Source organism: Vulpes vulpes, chromosome 13 (assembly GCF_048418805.1).
Source record: "Vulpes vulpes isolate BD-2025 chromosome 13, VulVul3, whole genome shotgun sequence".
NCBI classification, from domain to species: domain Eukaryota; kingdom Metazoa; phylum Chordata; class Mammalia; order Carnivora; family Canidae; genus Vulpes; species Vulpes vulpes.
The window spans coordinates 45,104,336-45,128,894 of NC_132792.1; the positions used below are offsets into that span (position 1 = coordinate 45,104,336).

Here is a 24,559-nt window from a genome sequence, read left to right on the forward strand (position 1 = left end):
CTGCCTTATTGTGTTAGCCCCCCCAATAGTCTCCCTGTGCCTACTTTCCCCAGTGAACCCAACTGCAATTCATTTGCGCGTGAGCAAATCAGAATGCTGCTCCCTTGCTCAGAAGCCTCTGAAAATTTCCTGTTGAATTTAAACAGGAATCCACTCCTCCTACTGAACTGAAGGTGCCTTGGAACAGGGGTCAGCAAACCATTTTCTGTACAGAGTGAAATAGTGAATAATTTAGGCTTTGCAACTCCTACGGTTGTGCCACCATAGGCAATACGTAAACAAGTGAGTGTGCTAGTGTTTCAATAAAATTTTATTTATGATGCTGAAATTTGAATTTCATATAATTTTTACATATTATTCTTTTGATTTTTCTCCCAACCATTTAAAATATAAAAAGCATCCTTAATTCATAGACATATGAGTTAAGTACAAAATCAGGCAGTAGATCATATTTGGCCTGGGGACCAAAGTTTGCCAACCATCCTAAATGATTACCCTAGACTACTGACATCTCTTTGTACCTCTTTCTCCTAGATCATTGTGCCCAGCCATATCATCCTTCCTTTTTGTTTTATTTTATATTTTAAGATTTTATGTATTTATTCATGAGAGACACAGAGAGAGAGAGGTAGAGACATAGGCAGAGGGAGAAGCAGACTCCCTGCGGGGAGACTGAAGCAGAACTCAATCCCAGGACCCCGATATCAAGACCTGAGCCAAAGGCAGATGCTCAACCACTGAGCCACCCAGGCGCCCCAGCCTTCCTTCTATTTTAAAATACTCCAATCTTCTCTTTACACAGACCTTGTGTATTTATTCTTATCTTGATTTAAAATATGGCTTCCCTTATGGTGTGAATGGTTTGGCTTATTACTTATTCTTTATCACTCTACAAAAATACGACTGCCTTGTAACTTTCGTTTTTTTTCTCTCTAAAGTACATTTTTATCCCACCCTAATATCTTTTCTCATAGCACTTATTCCAAGAAATTACCTGTGCAATACCATGCACCTAGTAGTTACTCAATAAAAGGGTGACAGAAATAAAATAATAATTCTTCATATTCACATATAAAACAATGGAAATGTAGAATCTTTGAAAGAAAGTAGCACACTGTATTAAATGTAAATAATATAGAATGATCACCCTTAACATATACTTTGGCGAAGTTAATGAATTTCAAGGAAAAGAAAGGAATTTATAAGCGTCCAGGTAATGGAAAAAGTCACATAAAAGAGAAAGTAACAATTCCAAATTGGTCTCATAATTTATTGCAACTTTTAGGATTAGAAAAATGTGCAGTGTCATTAAACCCTCAGAGAAAGAAAGTTTAAATCAGGGGATTACTTCAAGAATATAGGAGACTAGAACAAGAATGAATATGTGAGGAGTTCCTTTGAGCCCATTCCCAGCTATACCATAACTGGCAAAAATTATTTTATTTTTTTATTTTTTAAAAGATTTTATTTATTCATGAGAGACACAGGGAGAGAGGGAGAGACATAGGTAGAGGGAGAAGCAGGCTCCCTGTAGGAAGCTTGATATGGGACTCGAATCCAGGATCCCAGGATCATGCCCTGAGCCAAAGGCAGATGCTCAATCACTGAGCCACCCAGACATCCCTGATAAAAATTCTTAAAAAAAAAAAAAAACTCTCTGGAGATTTTTCTAAGGACAAATAGTTAATAAAATATTTATTCAAGAAAAATCTACTAAATCTCAGTAAGAACATTAAGAGTCTATGGCCTTTGAGCATTGACTCGTTTCCTCCTCCCTGTCCCCAGGTCAGCATGATAGAAACCACTTTAGTGGGTTTAGACAAGAGGATATGGTTCCCTCTTGGCTCAACTTCCTATTTTGGGCTACATTATCTCTTCAGAAGGAGTAAACTGCTAGCATTTCCCCTCAGCCAAACTCCATGTTGCAAAGGTAAATTCTAGGCAAATGCAAGTGAATAGTTAGGGAGTCCCTTCCACGACTGAGCCCTACTTGTAGGTTGGAGGCTGTGTTTCAGGCACAGCAGTTCAAGAAAACTAAGACTCCAGTCCCCTTTCTTCAGCTTGCTTATGAAGCCGAGGTTCAACTCTGGGAAAGGAAAGTCAAAAAGATCAGAGGCTACCACCTCAACCCAACACCCAATTCATAAAGCAGGAGAGTCACTTCAAGACAAGTGGACTAAAGTATTACTCATTCCTTAAAATTACATCATTATAAATTTACAAATCAAAGATGTGGCTATCAGTTTATAAATCTCTAATCATACTTCCAAAGACATAGAACTGAGAAAATTTATTTGATTTTACTCCAAGTCTTATATGTAAAGAAGAAAATCTTTTTCAACAAAAACAATTATGGATTCTTAATTATGTCGTTGTGCATTGCAGATATATCTGATATTCAAATGTGCTTTTTTTCCCCATATCCATTTCTATGAATAAAATAAATGCCAACTGTTAGATAGGAAGATTTCAAGACTAGATGCACTTGAATTCAACAGACATAGATGTACAAATATGGCAGAGACTCTCAGAAGTGTAGTCACAAGGAGGGGGGGGAGATTATAGCCAGATGACTGTTTTCGAAGAGAAGTGCCTACTTCCAGTTACCTCCCTTCATGTGTATTGATAATATTTCTTAAGGGCTTTTGTGCCTTGATAATAGCTTAGCAATTTTTTTTCCTATAATGTTTTCATAAGATTTGATACTGGGTTTATGTTGACTTCCTAAAACATAGTAGAAAATGTTCATTCCTCCTCTGTTTCCAGGAAGACTTCGTCTAAGTTTGATATTATGTCTTCCTTAAATGTTTGATGGAATTCACATATGAAACCACCTGGACCTGGAATTATCTTTGTTTGGAGCTTTTGTTAACAAATGAAAATTACTTTGACCGATATAAGGCTATTTTGATTTTTTAATTTCATGTGTGCCCATTTGTAAGTTATGTATTTCAAGGATTTTGTCCATTTCATCTAAGTTATTGGATTTATTGTTATGATGTAATATTTTATTTATTATTATTTTGATATCTATAAGATCTGTGGTAATAGTTGCTCTGTCATTTCAAATGCTGGTAGTCTTTCTCCTTTGCCCTCATTCCCATCCCATCTTTTTCTCTCTCTTTCTCTCTCTCTCTCTCTTCCATTCTCTCTCCTTGGCTTGGAAAACCCTATAAAAATGTCATCTTTTATAAGATTTTGGCTAATTTTTCAGAATCTTAAGTATTAATTGTATCTGAGATCTCTCTGGACTGACACTCATCATTCTTACATCTAGATTTAATATCTGGAGTGATTAGTCTTACCCAGCAGTATTCTTAAAAGTACTGAGGACCCCAAAAATCTCTTGTTTATTTGAGTTACATTTATTGACACTATATTATTAATAACTAGAACTGAAAAACTATTAAAACATAAAAGGACACATACCATTAATTATCTGAGTGGATATGTCATCATGGGGTGAGGGGGCCTCTGGAGAACTCCAGAGTAGTAATTCTTTTTTAAAAAATATTTTATCTATTTATTCATGAGAGACACTGAGAAAGAGAGGCAGAGACACAGGCAGAGGGAGAAGCAGGCTCCCTGTGGGAAGCCTTTTGTGGGATTTGATTCCAGGATCCTGAGAACACAACCTGAGCCAAAGGTAGATGCTCAACCACTGAGCCACCCAGGTGCCCCCAGAGTAGTAACTCTCAAAAGGATAAAAGTAAAAAAAAAACAAAAAAAAACCATTTTAGTATTATTGAGAAAATAGTTTTGATATTGTGGATCCTCTGAAAGAGTCTCAGGGACAAAAAGAGAGTTCTAGGCCATATTTTAAGAACTATAGGCCTAGGTCACAAAGACTCTTCTGAAGTAGTTGCATATGAGAACCAGATTTTACTGTTTTATCCAAATAGACATCTTCATCTGTAGTCTGCACATTATCTTTATTTAAATTTGACCCACCATCAAGAGATGCACTAATCATTTGTCAATACCAGCTCCACTGTTTATTTTTTATCACCATTGTATATGTCTTGCCTCTCCAACTATAGTTCATTAGCTAAACAACAAAATCTCATATATCTTTAATAAAAAGTTCTGTGTAAATCATATATACCCCAAAATTTAACAATTTGTGGATTAATTTGTATTCTGGGCCATATTCTCTGGGAGTACCTAACAATCCTTATAGAGGTTTGTATTGGCTTTTTCCATAAAGATTCATGAATTTTATAAAATTTTCTGAAAAAAAAGAAGTGAAATATAGAACTATGCTTTACAATATTGTTTCCTTTTCTTCTTGCCTATGTTATTTTAGTAACACCATAAGCAGCCCTTATAATTTTGTGAAACAAACATTTCATGCTACATGAGATCTGCCAATTTTTAAAGAAAATTTGTGATACGATTTTCTACCTAATAATACCAATACCTCTAATCAGACCATAAAAATAGATTTGTGCCCTGGTAACAATGAGTATACTCAGTGCCCAGATCTTGGATTCTAATACCATTTCTTAATAAAAGAAAGCAGGGTTCTTTGGCAGGACTAGGCTAATTCTAGGGCTGGAGCTTCGAATATCCAGGAGGCTGGAGTCTCTTAGAGTACCAAAAAGTAAGGACCCACTCAAACATACACATACGTATACACAAATTGGAGTATGTCAAAGGGTCCCACTGAAAGTAGTTCATTTTGGCCAAAGCTGCAACAATCTGAGCAACAAAATAAGTAATGTAATGTTAACTTATAACCCACTATGTCATAGTAAGATCAATGAATCTAAATTCATACAAATAATTGACTGAATAAATAAGTAAATGGACAAATATAGACAAGTCTCTCATACAGAAGAATTCCAAATAATTAATTTAGATACCTGTGAAACATAACTCTCCTCTCCTTAAGCATGCGCTTCATATAGTGATTTCCTTCCAAAAATTGTGGAAATGGGAGAAAAGAGTAACTTTAGAGTGGAAGAACCTAAAATCCAATACCTTAGCTACCCTGTTAAGGTCAACATCAGCAGTGATAAGTCATGTTGTTACCATGTACCCTTGAAATAATGTGGGGAGAATGATCCATTCCCTCTGTGTTCCTCCTCCCTGCATCCAAAATTCTGTGGAACCACGAGAAAAACACCACACAAACTCAAATCGAAAGACAGACTATCCAACATTGGACCAGTACTCCTCAAAACTGTCAGGTCATGAAAAACAAGGATAGTCTGAGAAACTGCCACAGTCTGCAGAAGATTAAGGGACATGGTGACTATGTATAATGTGGTATCCTGCATGGAACCCCGGGGAAGAAAAAGAAAGGACATTAGGGGGAAAAAGCCACTAGGGATATATGAATAAAGAATGGTCTTGAGTTAATAATGTATCAATACTGGTTTATTAGTTGTGACAAAAGTCTCGTGCCAATATAAGTTGTTAACTGTAGAGAAACTGGTGGTAGAGAGCTCTACTATTTTCACAACTTTTCTGAAAATCTAGAACGATCCTATAATATCCTGCCTGATTTCAATATCATTTATGAACTTTATTATCAACTGACTACATGTATTTTTCTCTGTGGTTTAATCTGTAAAATTAAATCCTATGTAAAACACTGTGAATCTTTAAAAAGATATTGAGTATATAATTCAAGGAAAACATATGCAAAATTTTAATATTATGTCCTCTGGAGTAGAATTATACATAGGGCACTTTTTAAAGGTCACTTCGTATAATCGAGAATTTATAACTTTATTTCTTTTCTCTTGGATCTAATGTTTAATTCCTATGCTTTCAAAACTTCTCTGTGCCATAGTCCTACTTGTGTATATGCAAAGCAACATATGCAGGTTACTGTGCAGTGGGTGGAAGCAAGTCCCCTTCTATTCATTCTTTTCAAAAGCAAAGTGCAAACAAGGTATTTGGCTAAGCCCCAGTTCTTGTTTTTCATTTCCATTTCACCTTAGTTTTATTCATGAGTTGCCAGGCTTTAAATTTTTTTTCATTTCAAAATGAATCCGGCTTTTTATTCATTCTTAGGATTCAAAGAGTACAAACACTAACAATTTCTGTATATCGCAAATGAGGCTTTATGATGAGGAGCAAATCTTTTCAGCTAGGAACATTTTAAATTTGAGTGAACTCTGACAAACAGCCAAAATGTGTTTACAAAAGTTTCCACTGGAGGAGCTCTCACACTGAGGTTAGGGTAATGGCTGAAAATAGCATCATCACAATAATAATAGCTTCCTCATAGAATTCTTGTGAGAGTAAAATGGAATCATTTTCATAATGTATTTAAAATTGTGAGGGCACATAGATGTTAGCTAATATCATCATTAGGATGCTTTAGTAAGAATATTATTTCTTTCTGGGCATATATAAATATATTATAAATACCAACTGGTCCAAGGCAGAGTCTCTTCAAAAATAGGAAGAAACTGAAGATGTCATGAGACACAGTTAATATTCCCCATTTGACTTATAGATTTAGTAGTTGAGAAAGTAGTCCTCTAATCAATGGGGTTTATTTTATTTTATTTTTTATCTTTTTAAAGTATTTTATTTATTTATTCATGAGAGACAGAGAGAGAGAGAGGCAGAGATACAGGCAGAGGGAGGAGCAGGCTCCATGCAGGAAGCCCGACGCGGGACTCCATCCCAAGTCTCCAGGATCATGCCCTGGGCCGAAGTTGGTGCTAAACCACTGAGCCATCCGGGTTGCCCATAATCAGTGTGTTTTTAGTTACATCAATGAATCTTGAACAAGTTGGGTTTTTTTTAGCCAGAAGAGAAAGAAAGAAAGAAAGAAAGAAAGAAAGAAAGAAAGAAAGAAAAGAAAAGAAAAGAAAAAGAAAAGAAAACTACACACACCAAAAAACTCCCTTCATTTTGGAAAATATACTAATTCTTTATTACCATTTACTCATTCTTTTAATTAGGTCAATTATTATTTACATACCATGTATCTGGCATTATTTCAGAAATTGTGTTTGGTCCTGATAATTCATAGTTTAAAAAGACAGATGTTGCTCTTTTCTTTGGTTTATTATCTGGACAGTATTGAGGACTGTGAAATTTAATTTTAAGTAACTGTGTAAGGGGTGGATATTTGAATCTGGAATTAAAAAAGGAATAGAATGTACATGGACACTGAATTGGAATATAACTTGGCAGATGAATTGATAATAGTCACTAAGGCAGTAGATATAATTATCTAGGGAAATAATAACTGAGAAAGAAAAAAGTTTAGGACAAAGTCCTCAGAAATTTCAATACGTGATGTTTGCATAGTAGAAAGGAAAGGAACAGCCAAAGAATTTATGGAGGAACCAAGAGAATGCAGGATGATGGAAGTGACAGAAGGAGCTTGTTTCAAAGAGAAAGTGATCAACTGTGCTCAATGAAGCTGAGAAGTAAAGTAGCTGAGAGCTAAAAAAAAAAAAAAAAAAAAAAAAAGTAGTCCACTGGGGGGTCTTTAGAGACTCCTATGAAAATAATTAACAAAACTATGTAGTAGAAACTAGTTTAGACCTAATGAATAAGAGGAGTGAGGAAATGGAGCCCATGAGTATAGATTCCCCCCACCTTCCCACAGTCTGTTTCTCCCTCTGCCTATGTCTCCACCTCTCTCCATGTCTCCAGTGAATAAGTAAATAAAATCTTTAGAAAAAAAACATACTGAGATGGCATTTTTGTTTTAAGATGGGGCAAGCTCGAATATTTTAATACCTTATAAAATGTAGGAGAGGCACCTAATCAATAGTGCATCTCATTAGCTGTCATTTAATGCAAAACTGATCTAAGGTAAGCAATGTAGTTCTAGATTATAATATAAGGCAAGATAAAATTCTCCAGAGGTAGAGAGATTTGGAAATTTGATGATGAGAAATTGACGGACTAGCTGGTTTCTATTTTATCTCCTAGGTAGAAACATAATCATATGTTGAAAAGGCCAGAAAGGGGCTAAGGACAGTCAGGAGTTAGAAGGAGGATTAAACCTAGACAGAGAATGAAGTATGAGAATGCTCTGTCTAGAGAAATCTAACAGAAATGAAAATCATTATGATGGCTCAAATGAAGTAAGTCATGGAATTCTATGTATAATTTTCTTGGTTGTATCATTTTTTCCCAGTAGCCCCTGAATGCCGGAAGTGAAAAGACAGAGAGTAAGTTCCAAGCTACAATGAAGTTCTGCCAAAAAATATTATAGAAGGACAGGGTGCAAAAGAGTTAAAAAGAATGTCAAAAGATTGACAAGTAATGACTTGTCCAACAAAAATTTTTGAGTAGTTACCACACCCATATTAGGCATTGTGTATACAGAGTAGATTAAACAAGGTTCCTACCCTTAGCTATCTCACATTTTAGTTGATTACACAGGTACTAATAGAGTCAATTATAACACAAATGATAAATGCTGTCATAAAAATATTCATCAAGGATATTACCAGCCCAGAAGAGGTTTTCCTAACCATGTGCTGGTGAGGTGTTTATGTAGATCTAGTGTGGAGTTAGCTCAACTGTGAAGGTCACTCCTCCAGACTGTAAAGCCTGTCCAAGACTCCTGATCCCAACTACAAAGAGGTAGGGTGCAACTACAAAGGTAGAGGGAAGAGCCCACACAAAACCACTCTCATTTCTAACACCAACTGCAAGTTTGAGAATTTCCCAAAATCACCCTTGATGATTCACTAAAAAACTCATAGAATTCACAAAAACGTGTTGTACTCATAGCTACATTTATTATAGGGAAAGGACACATTAAAATTGGCTAAGAGAAGAGATGCATAGGGTCAAGCCTGGGGAAATTTCAAAAGTGAGACTTCTGTTGTCCTAAGGACATGCTATACACCTGGCTTTGATGTCTAACAATGTTCATGGCATATTGCCAACCCAGGAAGTTCATCAAAGCTTTGGCATCCAGAGCTATTGTGGAGACTTTATTACATAGAGATCCATTGATTGAAGTCAGTCTCTAAGTCAGTGGATACCCTGTGATCCTGTGATCCAAAATCTCCACCCTAAGTCACGTGTTGGATCTTTTAGCAGCCACGGGATATCCTTTTTTTTTTTTTTTAAGATTTTTTTTTTATTTATTCATGAAAGACACACACACACACACACACACACACACACACACACAGAGGCAGAGATACAGGCAGAGGGAGAGGAGAGCTCCATGCAGGGAACCTGATGTGGGACTCGATCCCAGGACTCCAGGATCATGCCCTGGGCTGAAAGGCAGTGCTAAACCACTGAGCCACCCATGTGTCCCAAGGCCAGGGGATATCCTAAGACTACTAGGTATGGCTGGTCTCACCTGACTCATCTCATTATACTCTGAGAGTATAAACTTTCAGATGTGGTCCCAAGAACCCACCAACAATAACAAAGACATTTCTAATACAAGGAAATTTAAAAATTACCTCTTAGGAACTAGGCACAAAGACCAGATCTATCTCTTTGGGCAAGGCCAAATTCCTTATTATACATATCTAGAGTATAAATCCCCACCCCACCCCCTGAGTTTGTCCCACCTAGAAATGAGGCAACTGGCTTTTTATAGCAGTCAACCATTGACTATGAACAATCTTAAGATCTCAGGCACCTCCAGCTCCCAATTGCCCCAGACTAGTGTTTTGAAGAAAGTTGTGAGTGCAAGTAGAAGCAGAATGCACAAAAGCTGATTTGCACAAAGAACCAGAAATTCGGGTGAAGCACTAAGTATTTACCACAGGAAGCCATCATGAAAATATGGATGTTTGAATTGAGTCTTGATGAAAAGTGGATAGAAGGAGCAGAGGGGAAGAACTATTACTAGACTAAGAACAACAAACAAAAGGAAAGAAAGAAAGAAAGAAAGAAAGAAAGAAAGAAAGAAAGAAAGAAAGAAAGAAAGAAAGAAAGAACTCACTGAAGCATGGCCAGCATGGAGACTTCCAAATATTTCAGTACAGGTGAGTGTTAATATGTAAGGCAGGGAATAACAAAGATGATTTCTGCATACATGAGTAGAGGCCAAATCTCTTAAGTCTTGAAAATCTTTGGAAGGATTCTAGATACAGTACTGAGAATGGAAGGGTCATTAAAGGATATTGAGGAAGAAATTACTGACCAATGATATTAATAATTACATAGACATCAGATATTTATTAAAAGTATGTTGGCTTGCTCAAAACAGCATGTCGTTTTTAAGTATAACTCTTTTTTGATTTACCAGCATGATCTTAAAGAGGAACAATTGTGGATGATCAGTCTGGCTTTAATAGCTAATTGCAGTGAAATATAACATGTTTGCTTGTGTTTGCAACAAAACAAGACCTACTCTATATGCCTTATTCATTAAGAAAAATGTATTACCTCTGATAAGAGAATCTTTGAGGTTAGAGGACCCCACTGTGGTTAATTTGGCTCTGGTTCAATTCTGTTTAACCAGTTTGCCAGAAGCCAATTTTCCAGATTTACAACTTTTACAATTATTAGTAAGATTTGGAGGAAATTTTAGAAGGTGAAAGGCTTAGTGGCAATTAAAAATGGTACCATTTTTCTTTCTTTTATTGTCTCCAATATGTGCTTTTGCTTAGGTCAGCATCAGTCACTTATGAATAGGGTCAAGATGGAATAGTTAACAAAATATATTCTATTTATATGGTAAATAAAATCTAAATAATTTAGGATTTCTAGTAATTTGCATGAGAAAGCTTGAAACCTTGACATGTCTCAATTTGAATTTAAAAGAAACAAGATCACAGCTCTCTTGTTTTGCTTGTTCACTTGCCCACTCATCATATTTTTTTTTTTTTAAGAAAAGGAACTAAACTGAGAGGTATCAGTGAATTTACAGTTTTAAAACATTTTTAAAGGCTTTTGACAATGTCTTAGGCACATACAAGGGCAATGTATTCCCCTATGAGAGAGGAAGTGTGCAATATTGTAGCTGTCTCATTCTCATTTACCAGTGGAGACCCCTGAAATGTATTTTGATTTTGAGAATAAAGGGCAGGTTGAAGGGGATGGAATAGGTGGTACAGATTGAAGTATAGGTGTATTTTAAGAATTTTAAAACAGGGGCACCTGGCTGGCTCAGTCAGTTAAGCATTTGTCTTCAGCTCAGGTCATTATCTCAGGCTCCTGGGATCAAACCCCATGTTAGGCTCCCTGCTCAATGGGGAGCCTGCTTCTCCTTCTCTTCCCTCCTTGTGCTCTCCCTTGTTATCTCTGTCTCTGTCTCTCTCTCTCTCTCAAATAAATGAATAAAATCCTCTAAAAATTTTTAATCACTTTTAAATATACAAATACAGAAATTTTCAAATTTATAAAAATTTTAGTTGCTTTAAGTGTAAAACCAATTGGGAGTCTTAGTATCATTCACGTGAGAAGTAACAAGGGCCTGAATGAAGGCAGCAGCTATGAATTGGGAGGAGAGGGAATGCGTATGAAAGAGATCTAGAATTTAGAATCAATGAGAGGAATTTGGTGGACAGATGTATGGGTTTCTGGATTGTTTCTTGCTGGATGCAGTTTCATTCATAGTACAAAGGATATGAAAAGTATAGAAGGAGAGAAGCATTTATGTGTACAGAATATAATGAGATAACTTTGATTACTGAGTTTGAGATATTCATTCATTCAATAAAGATTTATTCAATACCTGCTCTCTGTCAGGCACTGTGGCAGTGCGTGGGAATATATCAATAAAAAATATCAATGGCACATCTATGCCCTATGAGAAAGTACATGAGCTCTCTCAATGTGGATGTGTATTATAGGGTTGTACAAAGAATATTAGACTCGAGAACATAGAAAACAGACGTAGGCTGGAAAGAGCAAATTAGGAGCTATTTTTATATGGTTGAAAATAATGAAAGAGAAGGCAAGCTCCAAAGATCAAACCTTGAGGGGGCACCAATAGAGAGAAGAATTATACAAAAGAACTTAAAAACCCAGAAATGAGATGAAGTGAGTTACTTAAAATCACAAGCTAAATTTTTATTCTAACAACAATTGGCTATGATACAAATTCAAATAAATGAATAAATAAATATATTTTTAACATTTTATTTTCTTCAATGAACTTCAGATGCAGTGGGAGTTGAATAAAACACAATTGCAGATTTATGACACATTCTCATGATTGATCCATGCACAGCTTGCTTGCTTATTTATTTATTTGTTGGTTGGTTTTAAAAATGATCTAGTGCACAAAATTATAAACATGGTAACAATTTCCATCTTATTATATGGTCCCTTCATCCCCTGTCTGTCTTCTCCTACTTAGGGTAAGCATTATTTTGAAGTCTGTATTCATCACTGTATGTATATGCACTCCTGGAAGGCATAAGTGTATTGTAAGAATTTTAAAAGAACATATATATGTAATTTTAATCACATTTAGATGGAGAAATTTACAGATTCATAATTTCTTAGTTGTTTTAAACATATAAAAAGATTATATTTTATATGATCTTCTGGGGAACTTTTAAAAATCTAGCATCACAGATTCATCTATATTGTTGAATTAGTTGTAATTTGTATGCTTTAAGAACTGTATATTTTATTTTATGAACAGATCCATTTATTAATTCATTACATTCATGGACATTTTGGTGGTTTCAAGATTTTGGCATTTGTAAGTATTGCTGTCATCAACTTTTTGTCTATGTCTTATTCCTCCAGTTGGACCTGAGGCAGAATTTTTCATGTGTGCATGAAAGTGCAGCTGCATGATCAGAGCATGTGAAAATTCAATTATATTCTAAAAAGGTTGCACCAATTTACATTCATTCCAGGAACAGACATCAGATCCATATCATTTCAACTCTGGTATTGTCAAACTTTTTAATTCTACCAATGAAAGAAATTATATAGTATTGATAGTATTGATATAGTGTTGCAAAAATTTTCTCAGTGGCCCAAGTTTGTAAATTTTCTTTTTTTTTTTTAAAAAAAGAGAGATTTATTAATTTACTTTAGAGAGTGGGAAAGAGAGGGGGAGGAGAGAGAGATTGAGAGAGAGAGAGAGAGAGAGAGAGAGAATGTCAAGCAGACTCTGTGCTGAGCCCGGGCCCAGTCACACAACCCTGACATCATGACCTGAGCTGAAACCAAGAGTTGTCTGCTTGACTGACTGACCCACTCAGGTTCCCCTCAAATTTGTAAATACTTTGTATCATTTTTGAGATTATTTTGATGAACAAATGTTATCAGTGTCAATATAAATAAATTAATCCTATATTAGCACTTTATATATTTATTTTTGAAAACTTTCTCTACCTCAGAATTTTTTTATAAAGATTTTATTTATTTATTCATGAAAGACAGAAAGAGAGGAAGAGACACAGGCAGAGGGAGAAGCAGGGAGCCCAATGCCGGACCCGATCCCAGGAATCCAGGATCACACCCTGAGCCAAAGGCAGAGAGATGCTCAACCACCAAGCCACCTAGGTGTCCCTCTACCTCAAGATTTTAAAAATTATTTTTATTTTATTATCTAGTAGGAGTTTCGAATTTTTTTCTTAACATTTAAGTCTTTTTTTTTTAATTTTTATTTATTTATGATAGTCACAGAGAGAGAGAGAGAGAGGCAGAGACACAGGCAGAGACACAGGCAGAGGGAGAAGCAGGCTCCATGCACTGGGAGCCTGATGTGGGATTCGATCCCGGGTCTCCAGGATCGCGCCCTGGGCCAAAGGCAGGCGCCAAACCGCTGTGCCACCCAGGGATCCCAACATTTAAGTCTTTAATCTGTCTGAGGTTGAGTTTATATTTGGTGTGAGATAGGAATCCAAATCTACCCTTTTGCATTTGCATAACTGTTCTATCTCCACTTATTGAACAGTTCCTCCTTTGCCCCTAATTTGACATGCTAGTCTGTTTCATATTAAAGTTGCATCAGTCTGTTTCTGGCCTCTCTATCACATTTGATTGGGCAATTTTACTAATGCTGCAGAAATACTACACTCCTACCTGTTATAGGCTCATTAATTGTAGAGGTTCATTACCTGTCCCAAAATCCAATAGGAGAAATCTTCCACTCTTCTTAAGTGTTCTGAATTTTCTTGGAACTTTTGTCTTATGAAATGTTCTCATTATTTGGTGCATAACAAACTACCCCCAAAATTAGAAGCTTAACACCAAAAAAACAAAACAAAACAAAACACATTTATTTTATTTTATTTTATTTTATTTTGCTCATGAATTTATGAATTGGCAAGATGGGAGAGTAAAGCTTTTTTCAACGGATTCATTGTCCAAATGAATCTAGAAGCATCTGAAGTCTTGTTCACTCAAATGCCTTACAAAATGGTGCTAACTGTTGGCAGGAACTTTAGCTAGGGCTGTTCACCAGTGTACCTATATATGGCTGCTCTATGTGGCCATAGCTTCCTTATAACACAGTGGAAATGTTCCAAGGAAAAGTGTCCTGACAGAGAGTGAGAGCAAAAGAGAGAGGAGCTAGGGTGAAGCTAGATTGTCCTGTACCAGTTAGTTTTAGAAAACATGCATCATCACTTTTGCTGAATTCTATTTGTGAAGCCAATCATAAAGGCCTACCAGTTTTCAAAGGGAGAGGAAATAAACTCCCTGACTTGATAAGGGAATGGAATGCTCTGAAAAGCATATGGGACCAGAAGTACTGCAAGGCCGTTTTTGGAAAATATAATCTTCCTCAAAAATTTTACATAAAACCTAGATTTCATTTGGATTTTCCATGGATCCAAGTAGGAATTTGGGGAAAATTTGACATCACCTAAATATCAAGTATTTCTAGGCATAAAATGAGTTCTTAATGAAGTTTACATGTTTTACTGGAGAAATACTACACATTTTTGTTAGATTTGTTTTCTCCATCCTGAGATATGATGGTAAATTGTGTTTTTCTTTTAAATTGTTTATTTCCTAATGTTGAGTTATAACTGACTTTTGGACATGTTATATCAAGTCCAAATTGCAAACAATCATATTATTGCTAAAGATTGTCTATACATTTTCTTCCTGTTACTTTTTTTTTATTGAGTAAAATGCACATGTTTTAAGAGTTCAATTTGGTGAGTTTTGGTAAATATATATTCCCATGTAAACTAACATCACAACAAAGATAAAAATATTTCCATAATTTCAAAGAGTGCCTTTATGTCTCTATTCACCCAATTCAGTGCACTCAAGTATAACTAGTATTTTGATTTCTGTAAGTTTTGCCTGCATTAAACCTCATGTAAATGGAATTGTGCACAATGTCCTTTTTATATCTGGCTTATTTTTCTCAACATAATATATTTTTGTTTATCCTTCATGTGTTTATCAGCAATGTCCCTTTTGTTATTGAGTAGTAGTCCATTGTATCAATATATTAAAATTTGTTTCTCCATTCTGCTATTGATAGACTGAAACAGTCTGGATCCAAGAGAGACAGAAACCACATAATAATGAGCAAAGAATATTTACTAGTAAGAATGACTAACTCTTCACAATGGTTGTTAATTAAACTTACTGTGGTAAACATTTCGCAATATATATGTCAATTTATTAGATTGTGCACCTTAAATTTATAAAGTGCTGTATATCAATTATATCTCAAACAGAAAATTTTTTAACTAAAATAAATAATAATTAAATGTAAAAGGAAAGTATACTAGCAAAAGATTGACTAGTAAGAAGTAGAGAGAACTCAAAAGACTATAGAAGCAGCAGTTATAAGGAACTGCTACGACCTTTAGGACTATGATAGAGTGCCCAAGGAACACACCCTCCTTGGGCTGATATCCAAACCTCGTTGGGAAAGGCATGGCCATGGATTACGAAACATCAGGAAAGTCATGGTGATGCCATACTACCTGAACTTGCTAGAAATATGTCCTCAAAACGTACTGCATCATCTAAGATGATGGGGAAATACATACCACAGGGAGATATGTCACCAGAGGCACTCTGCTACAAAGCCCTGCAAGGTGGGTGCTGGAGACAGCTAAGGCTATTAGCCAGTGAGTACTACAGGAGTTGTGCAGTGAAGAGACCTCACTCCGCAGTGACCAGCTGAGCCAGCCTTCCATAATTAGGAATTAAAACTGTTGTTTCTTCAGTCGTGTCTCTCCAGCACATTCTATCAGCTAAATATCATCGTCAACTGGAACAAGCAAAAATATCTAAAGGGCTCGGTTCCTTTCTCAAGGATTAGTCTAAAAGAATGAATTTGTAGTTAAGAAGCAATAAATAGCTAATTAATATTTGAAACTTTGGATTAAGCTACAATGAATGTGTTGTAGAGTTGTTGGTGGAAATTCGTTTTCATTTCTCTTGGATAAATGCCCAAGAGTAGAATTGCAAGATCATAGAGTAGATACATGCTTAATTATCTGAGAGATGACCAAAAGGTGCCAATATTTTAGAATTAGCTTGTCAACTTCAACAGCTATGCCAACAAAGATTTTGATCAGGATTACACTGAAACTATCAATATCAAGAGAATTGATATCTCAATCAGAGGACAAACATTATATGGTCTCATTCATTTGGGGAATATAAAAAATAGTGAAAGGCAATAAAAGGGAAAGGAGAAAAAATGAGTGGGAAATATCAGAAAGGGAGACAGAACATGAGAGGCTCTTTTTTTTTTTTTTTTTTAACATGAGAGACTCTTAACTCTGGGACACGAACTAGGGGTGGTGGAAGGGGAGGTGGGAGCGGGGTAGGGGTGACTGGGTGATGGGCACTGAGGTGGGCGCTTGATGGGATGAGCACTGGGTGTTATTCTATATGTTGGCAAATTGAACCCCAATAAAAAATAAATTTATAAAAAAAAAGAGAATTGACATCTTTAATGCTATTTAGTCATCTAATCTATAAATATATTTCTCTATTAAGATCTTCTTAATATCTTCAATAATGTTTTATATTTTTGTAGTTAAGTCTTGCACGCAATTTGTTGGTTTATTTTTGAATATTTTATGTTTTAAATGCTATTATAAATGGTAATTTTAAAAAGTTCTTTTCTAATTGCTTGTTGGCTAATATAAAAAAAAGTACCGATTTTTCTGTATTGACCTTGTATTATGAGACCATGATACATTCACTTATTAGTTCTAATGATTTTGGGGGTTAGAGTCCATGGGATTTTCTGATTACACAATCATATTATTCATAAAATAAACAGTTTTATCTTTTTCCTTCTAAACTTTGCTGATGTCTCTGTCTTGCCTTTTTGTAAGAGCTAGAAGCTCCAGTACAATGTGGAATAGAAGTAGTATATGCAGACATTTTTTGCTCTTTTCCAATCTTAAGAGGGGAGAAACATTCAATATTTCATTGTTAAGTATAATATAAGGTCAGATATTTATATTATGGCTATATTGTCCTCATAAAATGAATCGGAAAGACTTCTCTTAAATGTATGGCAGACTTATTAGTAAAGCTATCTGAGCATGGATATTTTTGTGTAGAAAAGTGTTTAATTACAAATTCATTTTTTAAATTGGTAGAGGTCTACTGTTTTCTATTTCTTCTTAGCATAAATTATATATTTGTTGGAGGAAGTTATCAAAGGCATATGACTACTGGTTGACCAGGAGCTAGACCCAGGCAATCAGAGGCTCCTCTACACTTCCTCAGTCCTTGGAATGTACAGTCTGCCCACTGTTCCCACAACCAGAGCCACTTGGAAGGATGTGGCTTCTGAAAAAGCAATGTGTTGCTGAGACTAGGCAGTCTACATAACAGAACCCAGTTAAAGTCTCTGTATAAACTCTTAAGATCATGGCAGGTGTGGAAGGAGATCTACTTGTCTTGTGGCCACCCAAGACAAGCCTCATAACTCCTTTGCTTGTTATACCTACCACCTACCAATCTGGAGAGGCCTACGTTTCTTCAGCCTCCCCTTGCCCTCCCTACATTGAGACCAGTTTCAGATTTTACCCAGGGAACTCCTGAGGTTTTGAACCAACAGTATTTCAACTACTATACTTTTCATATCTAACATTTCCATTTTATTTGTGATTTCTTACTCATGTTTTATATTGGTAATATATTCCCTTATATCTTTTGGTTTGTTTATAAAGATAATTTTAAATTCTCAAATTTTAAATATATTTTTATTGTTTATACTTCTGAAAGAACCTATACATTTTTTGTGTTTGTTGTTTTGATAAAATTTGCTCTTCAAATGTCTTGCTCATTCGACCTATTAACTTATTTTTCTCCAGGAGATATCAGCTATTTTGATAGGAATAGTGAAAGTTGGTCCAAATTAGTTCCAAAGAATTTGAGGGATGGGCAACAGATGGCTCATATATTCAAGTGTCCTAGACTCCAGAAAACCACAGTCAGTAATTTTTTACCCTACCAAACAAGTCTATGGGTCAAGGCTTCAAACTTTATAGTATCACCTTGTAATACTCCTTCACCCCAGTATTAGAAGAAAATAATCCTAGATGTTAATTCTAACCCTGGGTGGGTTAGAGGGCAAGAAGGGAGAACCAACCACTTAACATAAGGTAGTTACTATCTGTTTTCCTCAAGTCCTTCAAAGTACAAAGTTTCTGCACTGTCCTAATTTTGTTCCTGAGGACATTTGAGCAAGACCTTTGAGTAACTCCTGTCATTGCAAGACAATGGCTAGGAGTAAACATAACTAGAAGTGCAGAAGTCTTTTCCTACTTTATCCTCATATATCCATGTTGAATTTCCTCCTCCATCAGGTCAAGGTTACTATTCACAAACAAGTTCAAAGATCTGCCATCCAAGAATCTCTCAATTTTCTATCTTGGTTTTCAACTACTTTAAGATGGGACTTTGGCCAAAGGGCTAGTTAAGGTATACACTTCATTAGGCTGAAGTTTCTAATTTGAATTTGGGTATTGAAAACATCTAATAAATTCACTTTTTGTCTGTATTTTTATATATTTTTAAGTTTTTATTTTAATTCCAGTTAATATATAGTGTTATATTGGTTTCAAGTATACAATATAGTGATTCAAATTCCATACTTCATCCAGTGCTCATCTCAAGAAGTACATCCCTTAATCCCCATCACCTATTTCACCCATTCCTTCACCCTCTATCCCTCTGGTAACCATCAGTTTATTCTCTTTAATTAAGAATCAACTTCTTAATTTACCCCCCCCCCCCAATCTCTTTTCCTTTAGCTCATATGTAGGATGTTAAGAAACAAAACAAATGAGCTAAGGGGAAAATGTGGTATTTTTTTTTTCTCTGACTGACTTATTTCATTGAGTTGAGTACCCTCTAGCTCTATCCATAAATAAATTCTTATTTTGGGTTCACATATATTTGATCTTACACACTGGAGATTTTCAAACACCATTGACATCTGAATTACACAATTTAAATAAATAGTCTAATGTTAAAAAGGTTAAATTCTGTCAGCTAAAATTGCCAGGATAATATGGAAATTAAAAATATTTTGTGCATTATGATATTTCATTGGCTTTAAATTCATTCTATTTTCCCCCATGGAAACATTTTCAGAGATTTCGTACTCAAGTTTGGAATAGAGTGAGTTGTAATTTCAAAACCATTTTACATGAACATTTTTTGTGATATTTAAAAGGCAATATACAAAAAGAAAGTTCAGGGACCATGTTAGCCAATTAGTCAACCACTACATAAGCTAGAAAATAAAGCAGGGATTTGGCAGCTGTACTGGTATAAAATGATTTTAAAATAATCACAAAGGCTTTACCACCAATTGACAATCCTTGCTTGAGTTAATGTAGACCTAAAATGGAACTCAATAGGTCATAGAACATGAGAATGCAGATTTAATATCTTGTCTTTATTTTTTGTAAGTTTGGTTATGCATTTAACATTGTCTGTACCATTTCTAGGTAGTGATGTGGAGCTGTTTTCAAGCCCTCTATACTTATGCTGCCAAATTGCTGGAATTAGAATTCTTATAAATTTTAAAATTTAGAAATCATACTTTTAATTTGGAATTCTTCTCTGATTCCTTCGAAATTCTTATTATTTAAGCCATTTTTGTCTCTTTTATTGGTTTTACCACTAGGAGTCAATAATTCTAGTTATTCATCTTGATCTTCCTCCTTCAGTTTACTGACTTTCCTGAAATATGCTATAATTCATAGTTAGCCATCCACGATTTGGCATTTCTAGAATATCATTAAAAGTTGGGTCTTATTTACAGAGCTAAGTCTTAACATTCTGGGTGACATGGCAGCTTTTGGTCATTTTGATCCCCAGCAAACTTAGCTAATAAGCTGTTTTTCTACTGCTGAGGTGTGAGGAGGAGGGATCTTCTCTGTCATGACCTACAGGTAGTTCTTTCCAACCACATGCATCAGAAGCAATTCCTCCCAAGGCAGTGTTCCCAAGGGCCTAATAGAAGTCTCTGGGTTGTAGTGGGAAGAAACTATACCTCAATGAGCAGACATGCACATCCTTTTCCTTCACATCTTCATTGGCTCATGTCTCAAAACATAAGAATTTTTTTTCCCTTAAAATCCTGAAGTTCTCAGACGAATACATGGGTCTCAAATGCAAAGTTGAGCAGATACTCTTTGGTAAAAGGAAGTTGGAAAAGAGGATCATTGCTATATTCATAGAACACTTTTTCTAAGCCATACATCTGATTTCTAAAGAGTTAATTCTAGATGATTATGTTTCATTGTCATATCTATAACAGGCATCTTCAAACATCAGAAGGTAAGCTGACAGCAATGAAAAAATGTTAACTTAGAATCCTCTTGTAGGAGTAAAAATAAACAAAAATCAAACCTAAAAATATCTGGGGTAAAAATTCAAAGGAAATGGATTACATGTAATGATGCTCTACTCTCTGTTTTTTCCCCCATTATTGAAATTTTAAATACAGGCATAAGTGGAGCTCTGAAATATAGGTGATAACTGTTTCTTGTAATATAGTTCTGATATTGAGTAAAGTTTAGATTAAAGAATTATTCTAGCCAGCCTGTTTTTACTCATATCAATGAACTTTACCTCATTGTATCTCTTATAATGACTGTTACTGGATCCTCAGGTCAGGAATAAAATCTTTGACAACATTAATGAATTCACCCAAATCTCAACATATTAGTACACAATACCGGATTTTGAGAAATTAGGGATAAGTAAAGCAAAAAATGGTAGAGAACAAAGACAGGAACTTGAAATTTAAGATATCAGATTTCTATCTCTAAGACTGAAACCAAAATTATTGGTGAGTTTATACAAGTTGCCCTCTCTCTAGGCCCTAGACCCACCATGGGTAAAAAGATAGAGTAGAACTAGATGAATCATCAAGTCAGTTTCAGCTTCAAAGTTTTACAATCAAGTCCAAGGTATATGTTATCCTTTATCTATCTCAGATTATTTGCATTCAATCTCTAGGTATAGATTACCACTTAATGGATGCTTTGGGGAATTAGAAACTTTCTTATTCCCTTGAAATCACACAGTACATTTACTCACTTTCTTCTCCTGCAAATATTCATGAACAAGCTTCTTCATAACGAAACAATACTCTTTAAAATGTAAAGCATGATTAAAAGGAGAGAAATATGCTTCAGACTAAATATGTGCATATCATATGCCTGCAAATCTTTTAATAGCTGTTTTACCTCAGACAAATCAATCTGGCCTCAATTCCCTCACCTGTAAAATGGAGATGATACCGTATATTATGTCACAACAATAACCTGAGAATTACAAGGATGGATGGACGTTACATTTCATAAGTGTAATGAGCATATGCCACCTTTATGCATTTTTGCATATTCAGTTATCAAAATAAAAGTACTTTACTCCTTTCAAATTTTCATTTTTTTCCAGCTTGGTTTTCAAGAGTGTTTTATTTCTTTAGGATGCTCATTTTTCAAATGAGAGTGCAGCATATAAGTTAATATATATCATCTCATCCCAAATAGCCTGCTTGCAGTTGCTGTGTACTTTTGGCACAACTGCACCAAGCTCTCCATTATAAATGTCACCTATGATAGATACTATTGGCTATCAGGCCACTGGCATCTCTGGCCCATGGAGTAGGTCAGCAGGCAATTTTGCAGAGTGTCTGAGCAATCTACAGGAAGAACTTACTCAGCAGCAATACCAATTGCTTTTACTTAAAATTTAATTTGTATGATGAGTGCTTAAAGCAAGTTTTTACTCTTACCACCACATCAATAGCTTCCAAGAAGAAATTTCAGAGGCATAAACAAAAGGGAGATGAAGAGGCAGAAATTTAATGGGAAACAGACAGTTTGGATGTGAAAGGCCAATTTCTTCTTTGACTTCTCTGACTATCCGAGACGGCCCGTGTACAAGTTTGACTATGGCAGTAAACATGTCACAGATTCTTCTCTCTTCATCTTTTTTGTCTTTTAAAACTACATTCCTCCTTAACAGTGACAAGAGATGCTCTCTCTGATGCTAAAAACGTAAGGAATACAGAACAAGCACAGGCTTTTGTAGAGACTAATTCAACCACTAAATCAGAAGGCTCTTAGAGTCTCTTCGCAAGGAATGATATGTGCTGCAAATCAAAACCATAATGAGATCACCTCACACCTGTTAGAAAGCTTATCATCAAGAAGAGACAACAGGTGTTGATAAAGAGGCCATTGAAGAGGAAACCGTTATTGATGAGAATGTAAACTGGTCCATCCACTGTGGATGGTTCCTCAAACAATTAAAGATAAATCTACCATATGATCCAGCCATTCCACTTCCAGATATACACCCAAACGAAATGAAAACAGGACTCTGATGGGATATCCCCACTCCCGAGCTCATTGCAGCCTTATCCACAATAGTCAAGGTATGGAAACAACCCAAACGCCCATCAGTGGCCGAATGGATAAAAAGATGTGGTAACAGGCCTCAGCTTGAGTGGTGGGAGGAGCATGAGGAGTGGCAGCCACCAGGAAGCCCCGGTTCCTGAAGACTCTCCCCACCTGCCACCCCACTACCACTATGCCCCAGAGGAGGGTCAGCTGTGCTGACAGGGCAGTGAAGGAGGAGCCCAAGAGGAGATCCTCAAGGTTGTCAGTCGAACCTGCTACTGCAAAAGTGAATATAGAGCCAGAAGAGGCAACAGGAAAGGATAAATCTTCAGACAAAAATAGCATAGACAAAACAGGGAAAAGGGAAAACAGACTGAAGTGATTAACCAAGAAACAAAAGAAGACTTACCTGAAGAAAACTGAGAAACTGAAAATGAGGAGAGTCCAGCCTCTGATGAATCAGGAGAGAAAGGTGCCAACTCTGGTTAATATCACACACCATGTCTTAACAGTGGGCCCTGTCTCCCTTCTTACACAATCCAGAGGAACATTTTTATCAACTATTTTGTAAATACAAGATTTTTTAGTAACTCTAAAAACATTTTTAAGAGGGATTCCTGGGTGGCTCAGTGGTTGAGCGTCTGCCTTTGGCTCAGATTGTGATCCCGGCGTCCTGGGATCAAGTCCTGCATCAGGTTCCAGGAAGGGAGCCTGCTTTTCCCTCTGCCTATGTCTCTGCCTCTCTCTGTGTGTGTCTCTCATGAATAGATAAATAAAATATTTTAAAAATGCCATTTGTAAGAAAGAATCCCACTTCATCCCATTTTTAAGTGTAAGTGCTTTTTTTTTTTTTAACACTTAAGTAGTGAAATCATTTGCTGGTTTATTTTTTGGTACAACGAGAAGATAGTGGGATATCGATTATGGGAGGCTTTGATTATCTTGGATGTCAGTTTAACATCCATGGATGGGGTAAGTTTTATATCCTATAACACCTGGCATACTAAGTGGCAATTTGGAGTCAGTCGTGCATTTAATATGTCTTGAACATTTCAAATTATATCTATTCCCATGCTGTTTTGCTAGAATTGTTTCCTAAAGAAAACCATCCCTTGATCTGGACTATACTGGTCAGAATTTTGTGCAGTCTCTAACATCTTGGTCGTGATAGCCCAGTTTTCTTTGTTGATGTGCTGGGCAGGTTGAAAATTTGAGTATGTAGTGTATATGACATTAAATTGTGAATTAATGGGACTTAACAGTGTAACCCACATATCAACATTTAAAGATATTGGTACTTGATATACTATTTTAGGAAAATTTGCTTCCAAATTTTAATCTGGAAGGTCACTGGAATAACTTTTAGAAAAGAATCACAACTACACGATTTTATAGATTTTTCAGCACATGTGTTTGGCAGTGGATCCAAATTGAAGTGTCTGTACCGATCCTCAGAACAACCAATAAAAACTCAATCATGAAAGAATTTCCCAAAGCACATTAAAAAAGGAAAAAATATGTGGTGTATATGCACAATGGAATATTATTCAGCCATGAGAAAGGAGTCTACCTTCCATTTGCAACAACATGGATGGACTTCGAGTACGTTATGCTAAGTGAGATAAATCAGACAGAGAAAAGCAAGTACTGTATGATATCACTTATATGTGAAATCTAAAAAAGTTAAACCTACAAAAACAAAAGTAAAGTGTCGGTTACCAGGGGATGGGGAGATAGAGTGACAGTATTTAAGGATACAAACTTATGACAAGTGGTAAATAAGCCATAGAGATCTAATGTGCAGTATAATTAATACAGATAAA

General features: G+C 35.7%; 1 pseudogene; it reads left to right on the forward strand.

The window, feature by feature from the left end:
- Nucleotides 1–22,926: 22,926 nt before the first annotated feature.
- On the forward strand, nt 22,927–23,225 carry LOC112931598 (non-histone chromosomal protein HMG-14 pseudogene; annotated as a pseudogene).
- The last annotated feature ends 1,334 nt before the right edge of the window (nt 23,226–24,559 follow it).